The sequence below is a fragment of the Pecten maximus genome, chromosome 11 (genome assembly GCF_902652985.1).
Source record: "Pecten maximus chromosome 11, xPecMax1.1, whole genome shotgun sequence".
NCBI classification, from domain to species: Eukaryota; Metazoa; Mollusca; class Bivalvia; order Pectinida; family Pectinidae; genus Pecten; species Pecten maximus.
In genome coordinates, this window is record NC_047025.1 from 14,412,781 (window position 1) to 14,427,379 (window position 14,599).

At 35.3% G+C, this 14,599-nt stretch overlaps 1 protein-coding gene across 2 annotated transcripts in view; it reads right to left on the reverse strand.

Moving 5' to 3' along the window:
- LOC117337388 (probable ATP-dependent RNA helicase DHX35) overlaps positions 1-14,599 on the reverse strand; it is a 192,164-nt gene that overhangs the window by 139,404 nt on the left and 38,161 nt on the right. The window lies entirely within an intron of this gene.

Genomic DNA, 14,599 nt, shown 5'->3' on the forward strand with positions numbered 1-14,599 from the left:
GTAATCCAGATATCAACAAATCTAGGTCATATATCAGCAAATGTAGCAGATATCAATAAATGTAGGTCAAATATCAACAAAAGTAATCTAGATATCAACAAATGTAGGTCATATATCAGCAAATGTAGATTAGATATCAGCAAATGCAGACCAGATATCAACAAAAGGTCAGTTATCAACAAATGTAGGTCATATATCAGCAAATATAGCAGACATCAGTAAATGTAGGTCAGGATAACAACAAACAAAGACCAGATATTAACCAATGAAGGTCAGATATCAACAAATGTAGGTCATATATCAATAAATGTAGGTAAGATATTGACAAATGTAGGTCACATATCAATAAATGTAGGTCACATATCAACAAATGAAGGCCCGATATCAACAAATGTAGGTCAGATATCAACAAAAGCATTTCAGATATCAATAAATGTAGGTCAGATAGCAATAAATGTAGGCCACATATCAACAAATGAAGGCCAGATATCAACAAATGTAGGTCAGATATCACCAATTGTAGGATAGATATCAACAAAAGTCAGTTTGTTTGTTTGTTTTTGTCCTATTAACAGCCAGGGTCATTTAAGGACGTGCCCGGTAACTATAAAAACAACGTTGTAATGCTGTCAAATTATATATTCTTAAAAGTATGATTTGCTGCAAATTATGAACACAGATATGTAGCTAAATATTGCACAATAGAAAAGTCTTCAGAAAAAAACATGCTAATTAACTCATATATGTTTAATTTTTTTTGTGGAAGTGACCTACACAGTACAGTTTCTCAAAGTACACTAGCTAGATCTTTAGAAATTATTTGGCACAATATATTGAAAAATAATGGTGAAAATAGTGAACCTTGTCGTAAAAAGTTATATTCACTTACTGCATAAAGGGAGATAATTAATTTTCTATTTGATGGAAATCAATGTTTTTTCTCACATATTTGGTATATTTTGGAAAATTTTGAACAAAAAGCGCTTTAAAGCAAATGAAAATATTTTTCAAGTAAAATAAATTTTAGCGTCTTTTAGCAACTTATACCAGGTAACAATTAAACCATATCATCAAAATTAATAAGGTAGTAAGTTGTTCACTCATTCATGCTGTAATTGTAAATACTGGTATATCTTAATCTTTTACAAATAGGAAATACAGAGATGATAACAAAAGATAAAATAACTACACAAACACATTATGTAACAAGAGTTGTCAGAAGACAACAAATAGCTTGCCGAGTGGGTCAAAGTTCATAATTAGTTTTTTTAAATAGGTTAAATTCAAGGTCAGCAGGTCTGCAAGTAATACCAATAGAAAGGTTTTGTGATAAGGAACACATACCAAATATGAAAGTCCTATCCTATATGATTAATATCCTGTGGCCAAGGTTAACGTTTTCAAAAAGTAGGTCAAAGTTAATGATCATGCAAGGTCAGCAGGTTTGCAAATGTAAAACCAAAAGGAAGGGTTTTGTTCAAAGAAATGCATGTCAAATCCTGAAGCTGTATCCTCATTAGTATTGACACAACAGTTTTTTTGAAACTTTAACCTACAAAATGAAGCTATCTACGGACGATGCCTTATATTGAGGACAGTATTGCAATAGCTCACCTGGACTTTGTCACGGAGAGCAAAACAAAAACACAAAAAATTACAGATTGAGATTACATGTCCAGAGATAGATGCACTGTGAATAACATCCTTTCAAGAAATTAGCACTGTAGAATTGGTTTTGCTGTAAATATCTTCCCTAAAATAGTTGAAAACATTTTTTTTTTAAATCCAAAATGAAATCAATGCAGTGAATTGAACTTTCCTATCAAATGTGAAATTACATGCCAAATCAATGCACTGATGATGAATTTGTGTAGGAAATAATTCTATAGACATTGAATATATCACAGACCCGCCATATTCATAATTCAATAATTGCATTTAGTTGTATAACTTTGAATGAAATTCAGAAACAATCACTTACAAGTGAATTAACTCATAATATATATGCTCTAGGTAAAAAGTTTCATTGCCAGGTATATAGATGGAGTCTGGACAAATGTTTTATTTGATGTAAGTCAAAGGTCAAAATGGCGGTAAACTCATATATGCCCCAAGTATGAAGTTTCAGTGGCAAGCAGTGCAGGTGAGGCGGGACAAGATGAAGAAAAAAGACAGACAGACAGAAGGACACAAAATTACAGCCCCAGCCTTTACCAGGTAGCTAGTGACTAATACAGTCTATAGGTAATTCACAAATTGAACCCATAAGCAACTGAACAATGAAAAGAAGCTTGCCCAGAAACCATATAAGAGATAAACTTATGTGACATCGATATACCTTATTTGACCTAAGAAGTGCATCTTCTCCTATCAGAGTTACCTCCAACTTTGTTAGGTCAACATATAAAAAAAAGTTCCTTAAATTACCTCACTCATCTTGCTGCCAACATGATCTTCAATCTTTTAATAGAAATATAAAAAGGTATGTAAATGAAAAAAGTTGTTTTTTCACAAAAATCTTGCACAGAAATGTTTCTCTGCGCATGATTTTGTTAATTAAGTGCAATCCTTTTGCGTTTTTGTTTGTGCACAGTGCGCTTATCAGGTCCAGTACGGTATTTGTTTTTTTATATTGAAAGTTTATTGATGTAAAGAATTTCACTATAAATGTATAAGTAATATTGATATGAAATCGGGCCCGGACATTCTTTTTCTCTTAACCCTGAACAGTGGTATCCACAATTTTACCATTGTCAGATTTCTTACCCCACCCTAGGGTTGAGACAAGCTGCACATGATCTTTTTCATTCTTAACGAAAATTAAATCCTGTCACCTCACAACATTCTCTTGCATTGATGAATCATCAATATTAGCGACATGAGGGTATATACAGGATCAGAGAAAATAATCATTCACCTCGATCCTTGAGAGATAGGCTGATCTCAACCCTTGGGGTAAGATTCGGCAAGCCTCATGTTGGCAACTTAAGAATCTTCCCCCTCCGGTTGAGATTTCCCTGTCTCACTAATATTCTTATCCCTACAACAACAAACTTTCACAAATTATAAACTACCAATATAAATAATTGGCCAAGAATTGCTGTACCAAAATATCTCCTGTCGATTCACTGCTCATATTACATTAAAACTCTACAACCCTGCTGAAGACTCAATCCACTATCATATCAACATTGTACATAAACATATATACATATACATATATACATATACATATATACATATATACAAAAAAGCTTGATGATATGATTCAGTTACATAGACATCTGTTTTTGGATCACAGAAATGGTAGCGACCATGTTATCTAATACATGAAATACACCTACAAGTTTGCAAAGGGTCGATATCATATCTTCATGTGTAGAATGAAATCTAGCCGATACATGACGTAATTCCATTAAAATTGTCAGAATATTATTTGAGGAAAAGATGGAATTTACTCATTGACTTAGCTTTCCAGATATTTGGGAAATGTTTACACATGACTAGTCACCAATGAGTAGCAATTTAGACAGATGACAATTTATCTGAGACAAGAAAATCAGCATCTGACATATAAAAATCCATTGTCATGCCTACAATTAATGTACCCCCTCCCTCACTTGCAGAAAAAGAACCCTGATAAAAAATCTTTTATTCTGAACTTGATCAATCTTAAATTGTGAAGATCTAGATACAGGAAACAGAGGGTGTCATTTCAGACTGATAAATTTTAAATTAGAGATGTTTGGTAGCAGGGTACATTTTGGTAGGGGAATAAAAAGTATCTGGTTACTTATTTTATGCAGAAAGAAAAAGAATTTGGATACTTTCTATGTAGCAGTTACATATTAAGCATGACACCAGTTTCAATCTTCACATGAAGTTGATGATCGGCCCAGTTTGTAAACATGTAGGTGTATTTTGTGTAGATGATATTGGTCACTATCCAAAAACTGATGTCTACATAATTATAACTGAATCATGTATCAATGTAAGTTAGGTGGTCTGTTAACAGAGGTGGCCTCATAGTACAGGTTCGTCCGAAATGAATTGAACAACAACAGAGATCGATATCTCTCTTGTCACAAGGGGTTTCTTAGTAGACATAGTCAAACTCTTGACAGATTTATATGGTCATTTTACGAAGGTCTCAACAGAGAGAGTTTTTCAAAAAGTGATTTATGTTTAGTTCAGTATTATTTCTAATGTCCTAGTAACAGCTGTGGTCATTTAAAGAGGCTCCCCTATGTGTGAAATACATACCTGCAGTGTATTTGGGTATGTTTTGGGAGGGTACTGTATGCATGTGATTGTCCCCTATAATGTGGGGAGGGTACTGTATGTATGTGACTGTCCCCTATAATGTGGGGAGGGTACTGTATGTAGGGGACTGTCCCCTATAATGTGGGGAGGGTACTGTATGTATGTGACTGTCCCCTATAATGTGGGGAGGGTACTGTAAGCATGTGATTGTCCCCTATAATGTGGGGAGGGTACTGTATGTATGTGATTGTCCCCTATAATGTGGGGAGGGTACTGTATGTACGGGACTGTCCCCTATAATGTGGGGAGGGTACTGTATGTATGTGACTGTCCCCTATAATGTGGGGAGGGTCCTGTATGTACGGGACTGTCCCCTATAATGTGGGGAGGGTACTGTATGTATGTGACTGTCCCCTATAATGTGGGGAGGGTCCTGTATGTACGGGACTGTCCCCTATAATGTGGGGAGGGTACTGTAAGCATGTGATTGTCCCCTATAATGTGGGGAGGGTACTGTATGTATGTGACTGTCCCCTATAATGTGGGGAGGGTACTGTATGTATGTGACTGTCCCCTATAATGTGGGGAGGGTACTGTAAGCATGTGATTGTCCCCTATAATGTCATAGTGCAGACCTCTATACCATGATGCCCACTTTATAGTGCTACCTCACTAAAGCGTATTGCTGAATTGGTCAATACGGTAATTTAAGAGAAGTTATGTCAGTTTAATATGTGCTCTGCTAAACTACACAGAAGCAGATTAAAAACTTTGAACAACCCTGGAGATGCTGAGGAACAATTAACTCATAAGTAAATTACAATTTTAGTCATAGAAAGAGAGACTTAAGTGATTTGAGAGCAGCTATGACTAGAAATACTCGTACAGAATTTAAGACAGACGTGCAGACATCAATGGAAACTCCTAATGAATTATTGGGGGTTAAGAATCAGGCCACCAAATTAACAAATTTGAAAACCTGAAAACCAAATAACCTATAGAATAGGCTTCATTGAAATTGCTTCAAATATGATTTCATATAGGGAGGCTTTTTAGTACGACAATACCCGAGGAATTCTGCAAAAAAAAAAAAAAAAAACCAACACACAACCAAATATGCGTAAGAAGAGTACAGCTACATGCCTATGTAATTATACCACCAGAAAGAAGATAGTTACAATGCAAAGTTTCTTGCTGTGTCCCTATCAACCTTAAGACAAAACAGCGAAGAATCTATTGTTTTTTTAAGATGTCCATCATGAAATCCTGATGATTAGTCATCGCCCACACGAGTACAGGTGAAGTACTGAGCTTGGTTGTTTATGCAAAGATTGAAAAATACCGAGGTACATTTTTAATAGGTGTTGTGTTACATTTCCACATGAAACATTCATGATTTGTACATAAACTCCCAAAGTACAATTGAAATTCTGTACGGTCTTTTTCATAAAGTCCACGTCAACATCAGATTTTAAAAGAACTTTCACATTATAATCTGAAACTTGATTTCAAAAGTGCACATGGATATTTGATTTTCAAATTACAAAGGTACACATGATTATATATATAATCGTGACTTTATAAAAGTACATTGTAATCTAGCTGACACCTATAGAGTTATTTCCAAGTACATGGTACATTGTATGTTGGTTGGTTAGGTACAGGTTTAAAATCGCCTTTCACTGCCATTGGCTGTGTTCAGGCAATGTGAGGGGGCCAGTGGTCGAGTCTGGCAGTGTGGTCGAGTCTGCCGGTGGTCGAGTCTGCCGGTGGTCGAGTCTGCCGGTGGTCAAGTCTGCTGTTAGTCGAGTCTGCCCATGGTCGAGTCTGCCGGTGGTCAAGTCTGCCAATGGTTGAGTCTGCCAGTGGCTGTATCTCCCTCAGGTGATCAAGTCTTTTGTTCTATCAATCCTGTAAGTCCACAGGGCCTGAGACAGCTCTCTGGGACAGGCATGGGTGTGGCTAAGAGGTCCCTAAATCTCCATGTGTCAAACTACATATGACATTGTGTGGAAATGACAGGAATGTGAAGTTTGAAAACTTAGGGGAATCAATATTAGGAAGAAATCTTTGTGTGGTAAATATATGAGGGGGCGGTAGGGTAACGTAGAACAGCTGTACGTGTCATAACCAGAAAGGCTTGAATATAAAACTCATATAATTGAAGTAATCACAACTATCTTACATATATGGACAGTTCAGCACCAATATTTGAGAGCTTACGTAAGTTTAAAGGCTTTATGACAGGATCAGATGTCAAATCCAGATACTGGTGTCATTTACAAACTGAAAATGATTATTGTGTCCAGGATATTGATTCAAATTGTTCACCTCCCTGGGGAGCCACCATGTGAACCCCCTGGGGAGCCACCATGTGAAATTCTGTAAACGTATATAATCTATTGATTAATCATAGATAGGCCAATTGAAGAATTTTCTGTACTGAATATTAGAGCATTACTGCTAAATTTTGATTACAGTGTGCATTTTTATAATATTATTTGTTTCTATATAGTAAATTCTGTCAGAGTTAATGAAGTTGGCGCTAGGAAAGTATTTTTCTGAACGTCCAAAAGGATTTTTTATTTTATTGAAAATGAAAGCCCTGATTGTTTGTGTGTCATAATCCATTACTTCATCATAATCTATTTGAGAGTACCAAAATATTTACATATTTATATATAAATATTGTTGATCTCCAAGTACATAGATTACTAGTATTAATGCGTTTGATAAACACATGCCCATTGTTTCACCAACATTAACAAACACACACATATACATAATAAAAGTTTGGCAGGTTTAAATTGTAAATAGTGTACATATAGAATGATATACATATATGGTCGCCTTCTAGCTTTGTATTTGGGAGAATTTCCATTTAACTCAGTCGATAAAGCAACAGACTAGTAAGCAGGGTCATGAGTTTGATCCAAATCGATCGAGGTAAATTACTGGCTTTAGGTTACAAAAGTTTAGTTTTGCTTTATTTCTGTATTTTTGAACAATATAGTAGTCACTAGCTACTACATCAGGTGTGTCGACCTGTGTTGCAGAGTATACAATGGTGTCTTGGTTTAATTGTCTGAAGATTATACCGACACATATAGGCCAGAGCCCCATGCAGGTCAATACATAAACATTGATTCGTAAAAGTAAGAATTTGATGGTTGGCTTATTCCGCAGATCAATGGAATAGCAGTTGTTAGTACGTATTTAACTGTTGTAACAGATTGGCTTATTTCCAGATTAATACAGTAATAGACATTTGAATTTCTAAGATGTAAATAAGTTATTGAACGTCTCAGTGAATTGATAGGGTATCCCTCATTTATCTGCACTGCAGGTAGGGCATAAGAATTGTACCTGCTGCCCCCATTGCATGATCGTAAGAGGCGACTAAACTTGGGATCTTTTTATTTCTCTTCTTTCTTAACAACTTTCTTCTTCCTAATGTCTCCCATGACAATGCCTCACTTTTGGCCTTTAGTTCGCCCCTGTGAGGAAGGCTTTGGGTTCTGTCCCCTGGCCGAGACATACCAGAGTCTTTAAAAATGGTAGTTGCTACTCCTGCTTAGCACTCAGCATATTTGGAGTGGGACGACTGGTTCGCCCGTTGTCAGTATAATGTGACCGGGTGGGGTGTGCTGCTGGGTGTCTTCGGCAGTATGCTTCAGTGAGATAGCACTATAAATCGGCAAAAGTTCCGGCCTATCACAAGGAGACTTAACACACACATACCGCAGCCTCCCAAAACATACATACGCACTCACCACACACGCTTGCATGTCGCACGCACAGGAGGCCGTCCTTAAATGACCTTAGCTGTTAATAGGACGTTAAACAAAATAAACCAAACCAAACCAAACCCTCATTTATAAAAAAGACATCTAAGACATACCTGTAATGGTAAACAGGGGTCCATATAACAATTCCTTGGTGAGAGATCTCCCACTTTGGCATCTCTAGAGGTCAAAGTGACGACCCTGCATGGTGTATTAAGGTATTATGTAACTTCAGTTGGCACGTACATGTAGCTATCTCTTTACTCAAAAGAGTTCTAACAACATCAATCGTATCCTCATAACTGTTTAAAATTGGTCGTCATAACTGCTTCAGATTGGATCACTTGAAATTGATATATCACTAAACGCCATAATGTGTAAGGTGCCTTACACCCTTAAGTCATCTAGCGGCAATTACATCCTAAATTTATCTCTCATAGTTTGGTGCATTTTACCAAGCTATAGCAAAATGACGAGGATAAGGAAAGATGTCAGGAGGGTATATATCACTGGTACTATTCTGGGCCATTTGAAAATGACATGTCACCATGTTAGGTAGCATATATATATATATATATATATATAGTTGAATCTGTTCGAACGACCATCTCTATTAGGCGACCCTCTGTTCTAAGCAACTATTTCAACTCCCATGAGCAGTTTTGGTATATAGACTCAAACCTGCTCTAACGACCACCTGTATATAATGACCACCTGTCTATAGCGACTGATTTTAAGATTCACGTGAGATTTTACTATATAACAACCCTCTGTATAGAGACCACCTATTTTAACTCTATTAAGCAACCGTCTTTTTACTGTAAAATTGTGATTTGTTATCTTTTTGAGACATATAGAAAAGATTTTGGCAGTGAAAAAGTTGCCGTTTATAAAGTAGAAAATGGAGTAACGGAACTAATAATTGGGACAGATGTCTGGACCAAGATATCAGGAATAAAAAATAAATAAATAGATAAAAAATAAATAAAAAATAAATAAACAAATAAATAGCATACAGGCATTGGAAAGTAATCAAATTAACCAATAAAATATTTCTAATGTTAAATCAAGTGTTTTGCTATATACTAAGAAAATTTAAAAAAAAAAACATCATGATAAAAAACTAAAGTAATAATAAAAACAAAACATTGAAAAAAAAAATTACAAAATTTATTTTGTTTTGTTTATTTTTCATGTACATTGTATATTATAAATTATCATTCCCATCTTATAAAGTGAATAAAAAGCTATATGTCGTTTCCTATGAAGAACTCCGATACCATCTCTATTAAGAGACCACTCTCCATTAAGAGACCGTTTTTCAACTTCCCTTGAGTGGGCACTTAATACAGATTTCACTGTACTCTTAGTCGACATTCCAATTGTTTTTAACCAGAGTATAACATAGATTAGAAATGTCCACATAATTACAGGTAAATGAGTATCAATTAAATCTGTTCCATTTGAAAATAAACTAAGTGTAAGCTAGGTAGCATATACCCTTAAGTCAACATTCCATGTGTTTTACCGCAGTTTAGCATGGATAAGGAATGATGAAACTTAAACACAGGTAAATAGGTTCAAGAGCGTCCTCTCCACATCTCTAATTTACTTAATCTTCCTGAAAATTAAACTGTAAAACTTGGCACTTACCCAGCCAACAGGAGAACCCCTGCCAAACATTAACTTGCACATTCCATCAGGTCAATGTAATAACACCATATACCATAATAATTTAATTTTATCAAATAATTAATGAACAAAACTGTGTTTCAGGTCTTTTTTTCTCATTAGCAGTAATCTACATGGATGTAGATTTTGGCTAGAAGTTTGCATAATAGAACTTAGCATACAAAATAATAATTTCATAAAGAGAGAAAAAGTTTACAGTAGTACACGAACAGGAACGGTGAAATAGAAGTGAAAAAAGAAAGAAAAAATATGAAAATAAACACAGTAATCTACGATTTGAGTTAGGATGTAATGATTCAATTACATGTTGTATTTGATGCGTACTTTTACATGATACGTTGTCAGTGATCCTCATCATGGTATCTGTGTAAAAAAAAACTTGCCGTATAAAAACGTGAGCAGATATTGCCTTACATAACTAACATCCAAGTGGCTTGGCAACCCAACATCACACACTTTCCTGTATACGGAGATAGCCCATCCCCGGACCCCCAAGACGCGGGTCTTGAGTATCGGGACACATAGGTGGTTCCAGCCACTTAAGTTCTGATGGGCACACTTCACATCAGAAAAAAAATAGGCAGAAACATGTACGCAGGTGTCAAAAAAATACTCATTTTGTTTCTCATATGATGCCCTTGGATCGAGATCTGTGTTATATAGCCCCTGTACAAAAGGTCTATAAAAACACATACGTAACATTGACGGTAGGGGCAAACCTAGGTGGTCTCAAAACCCTTTCACTGCAGAATAAATACAAGCACTTCAATGACTAGGAAATAATTTTCCCGAGGCAAGATAACGAAAATAAAGAGAAACCTGACCATCAGTTGAGAAATCAGACTTTTTTATCATTTAAATGTATTCTAAGTTACATAACTGCAATATATGAGAATATCTTGTAGTGATATGGTACACAGGAAAGAAAGATATTTACTGATAACTCTAGTATATCTATGACATTCATTGCGAGACATGAAATCATGCCAATCCAAATTCTCTCCCACAATGCCGACTTCCTGTTACGAACATGAGAGGAATATATCCCGATGATATGGTAGCGGTGACAACTAATTGATGCAAGGAAATCAGAGACACGAGTTACGATTTTAAAAGAGTTCTCTATGATCTAAGCATCGCCAATAATGCAAATACTCATGTTTGGTATGCCAGAAATATGTACAACTTAGAACAAGTCAGTTTCCAACTGAAGCATGATATGGATTAGGAATATTAATCTTCGTACTGTTACGATCTGCACTGGAATAAACTGAGGCATGCTGGGAATCAGGCACATGTACTTCATCATTTAGTGCTGTCACGCAAACAATGGTGTCTTGGTATACCTCAAACACAGCAAAGGTCGTAGAAGCTACCTCAAACAGGTCAAAGGTCATGGTAGCTACATATTTTAGTGTTCTTTCTACCTACGCAGCAATATTTCAGAAAACAATTCAATTACTATAAACATGTATTGTGTATCGACTTAAACAAAGACATACATACCTCAGAGTAAGACAGTTAAAAACTTTCAGGAAAAAAAGATAAAATAGTTTTCCATCAAAACAATGTTACATAAATGTGGTTTTTGATAAAAATTGGAACAAGATGCCTGAACTTGAGTACTTTTTTTTATCCTGCTGTTTGTCTAGACAACATTAATATACTCAGTCACCTTTCTTACTTTAACCCGGTCTGAGTGCTTTGTTTGAAATATCAGTGTTTATTTCCCTTTTTTGAGTTTCCATATTAGAACTCTCTTTTTCTATAGACAAGGCCTGGATTTCAGTCTAGCACTGTATTTATCTGCAAAAACACTCATACTAACAAATAATTAAGCCTGCTTCTTCATTTTTGCAGAATGGTCAATTTCAAAATAGCAGGCAGCTAAAAGTATACTTCGATCATAAATAAGTCGTGTTATAAAACTTTAATACTAAACTTACACTAAGGTAGCCATAGTGGGTTTATTAGAGGATATATACAGTAAATCACCATGCACAAGCCAATGGGGGGGGGGGGGGGGGATAGGTATTGGGGGGTTGTTTGACAGTGCGGAGGGGATGTGATTTTAGGTGATTTTGCCAACCTTGTCGTGAAAAAGTTAAGTATGCTGTATTGACGGACATACAAGAACTATATAAAAAGTCATGTGACAGGTACAAAGAACATTTAAGCATTGAACTGTTTTTGTATGGTATTTATGATCTACTGTAAAAGTGGATATTTTCGCGCGTTGAAATTTTCGCTTAGTCAGCCTCCAAACTGTTCGCGATGTGGATATTTTCGCCCTGTCAGTCATGATGAAAATATATTTTTGCGCTGCGATGTCATTGGCCATGTACTTAAAGTAAGATTATTTCCGGCAAACTCCATTGAAAGCTCGCGACGATCGGTCCAGTAAATACCAAACTTTGATCAACAGACACGTTTAGGTTAATTGGGTGTAAATGTGATCATTGCATTACGTCTGTGTGACAGGAAAAAAAACCATTAATATATATCAGATATTTTAGCGTTGATTAAGTCTTTCACATTGAAAATACACCAGGTACGAGACACCTGATTGCAACTTTAGGCCCCGAAAATGTATAAATAGCATGCGTTCTCAGCACTCGTACTGTATGGTATTAACTATTACCTGTAAATCTACTCCCTCAAGCTAGGTAGACAGGCCACGCGAGGCGTACGTCACTCACGGTCAAGTTGAAAGGATCGGACGTTCGGTTATGCCAAGAGACGTGATAAGCATTCATGTCTAGTCAAAACAACCACAGGTGTCCTAATTAGCGTTAGTTGATTTTGTATCAAATAAGTTTGGTAGTAATTAAATACGACTTGGCAATTTAAAAGCAGACATATTGATGTTCTGTCCTAATTTTACCAACATATATAGACCTATTTCCACAGTAGCCCTTTCGTATTTTCAATATTTTAAACGGACCATTCATTACAGTTAAGTATCGATAGTTTCTGATTGAAATAAACCATATAACCACGTGGAGACTCGACATTAACGTTTCTAATACAAGCAAGTTTATCTATTTTGTCACAAATGAAACGTGTGCTGTTTTGGGGCCTATAGCTACACAATGGCCGACCAGCTTTGCGACTGATATGTAACGATCGTAATTATCTTGAAATGAAGAAAGTTTAATGATCAATCAACATTAAACTAGATGAAATACTGTCGTTTTACTAATTACTAAAATTAGTATAGCCATGTCTCAGACAAATGACCGACCATGACAACGTTACACATCACGGACGACATGGTCTTACTACCAGGAACTTGCGGCTTGGAAATTAGTGTATTTAGTTTATTTGGTGGAAATATTCCGCGTTCCAATATTTTCACGTGTTATTATATTCGCGTGTGGATATTTTTGCGGAGATTTAATGATCGCGAAATAAGCGAAAATTTCCACGCCGCAAACATTTCCACTTTTACAGTACGAAAAGTGTATTTGAATGCCAGAGCTTTGCAAGCAAACAACATAATGTGCGTTCGAAAATTTCAGGTATAACTTTTTGTACCTTTTTCCGGACTTAGAAAATATTTTTTAAGAATACAATACAATGTGTATTAATAACAGTCCAGTTAGAGTGCTGTGTTATGCGGTAAAAATACTTAATTCTTGATGACATGTTGGTTTTATGTTTACATGAACGGTAGTTATAATATATAGCTAGAGAAACATAGTGGATAATACCTTGTACAGGAGCAGGAGTATGACAGTGTAATAGTACACGACTATGCTGTGGTCATACATGGAAGGAATCTGTTATCTGAAATTAAGTTTTCCATGAGGACGAAAAATCAGTGCTTTTGTTAGTCTTTCAAGAAAATGTGCAATGTGAAAGGAAATTTCTGTGATGTTTTATGAATAGTTATTCATTGGTCTAGAAGACATGTATTTAATAAGTATATTTCTGGATAAAAAAATACATTCTGAAGCAAAATCTTTTTACATTTTTTGTACCTTTTCCATACTTTTTCTGTACCTTTTCTATACATTTTGAGTACCTTTTTTGTACCTTTTTGTACCTTTTTCATACCTTTTCCTGGCCTTTTTAGTACCTTTTTTGTAACTTTTTAGTACCTAGAAAAAGTTATAACTTTTTTAAAAACTTTTTAGTACCTAGAAAAAGTTATAACTTTTTAGTACTAGATTGGAACCGCTGTTTCAACATGGTTCCAATCTAGCATCAAAAGTTATAACTTTTTTGTACCTAAAAAAGTATAACTTTTTTGTACCTTTTTTTGGTATGGTTATTTCGTGACAATGCCAGACAAAAATAAATATATAGCAATACATGCACTTTCAGCACCATCTGTCATTTTTGTTCAACCCTTACAATTTTTTCAAACACTTTTGACACAATATCAAAATTCAACTGATCAAAGCAAGATTTGAAATGATATAGCTGTGACCTTTTCAAGATAATAAAAAATATATAAATGTAACTCCTATATTTTTCAGTTATTCATCACTAATATTATCAGTTTATGTTCTGTAAAATTAAAATCATTATACGCAACCTGGTGCACATAATACAGTTAAATAAATAAACTATATTGATTACGTTCAATGACCTGTTGATCTCCAATCAACCTCTGATTCATCAAAGTGTTTTGAAATTAAAGATCAATGTAATAAAATGTTTACTAGACTTAAGGATGGTGACAGATGCTACTGATAACACAAGGCCGTTCATCACCTGGTGTTTGACATCAGGTATAGCCATGGCAACCAAATTATCTTCAGGAAATTTGTGGCAATTCACAATGGGAATTTTTTAATGCTTTAAGTGCTAATATGATCTTTATTGTATTGATACAGTGCAGTTTATATGTG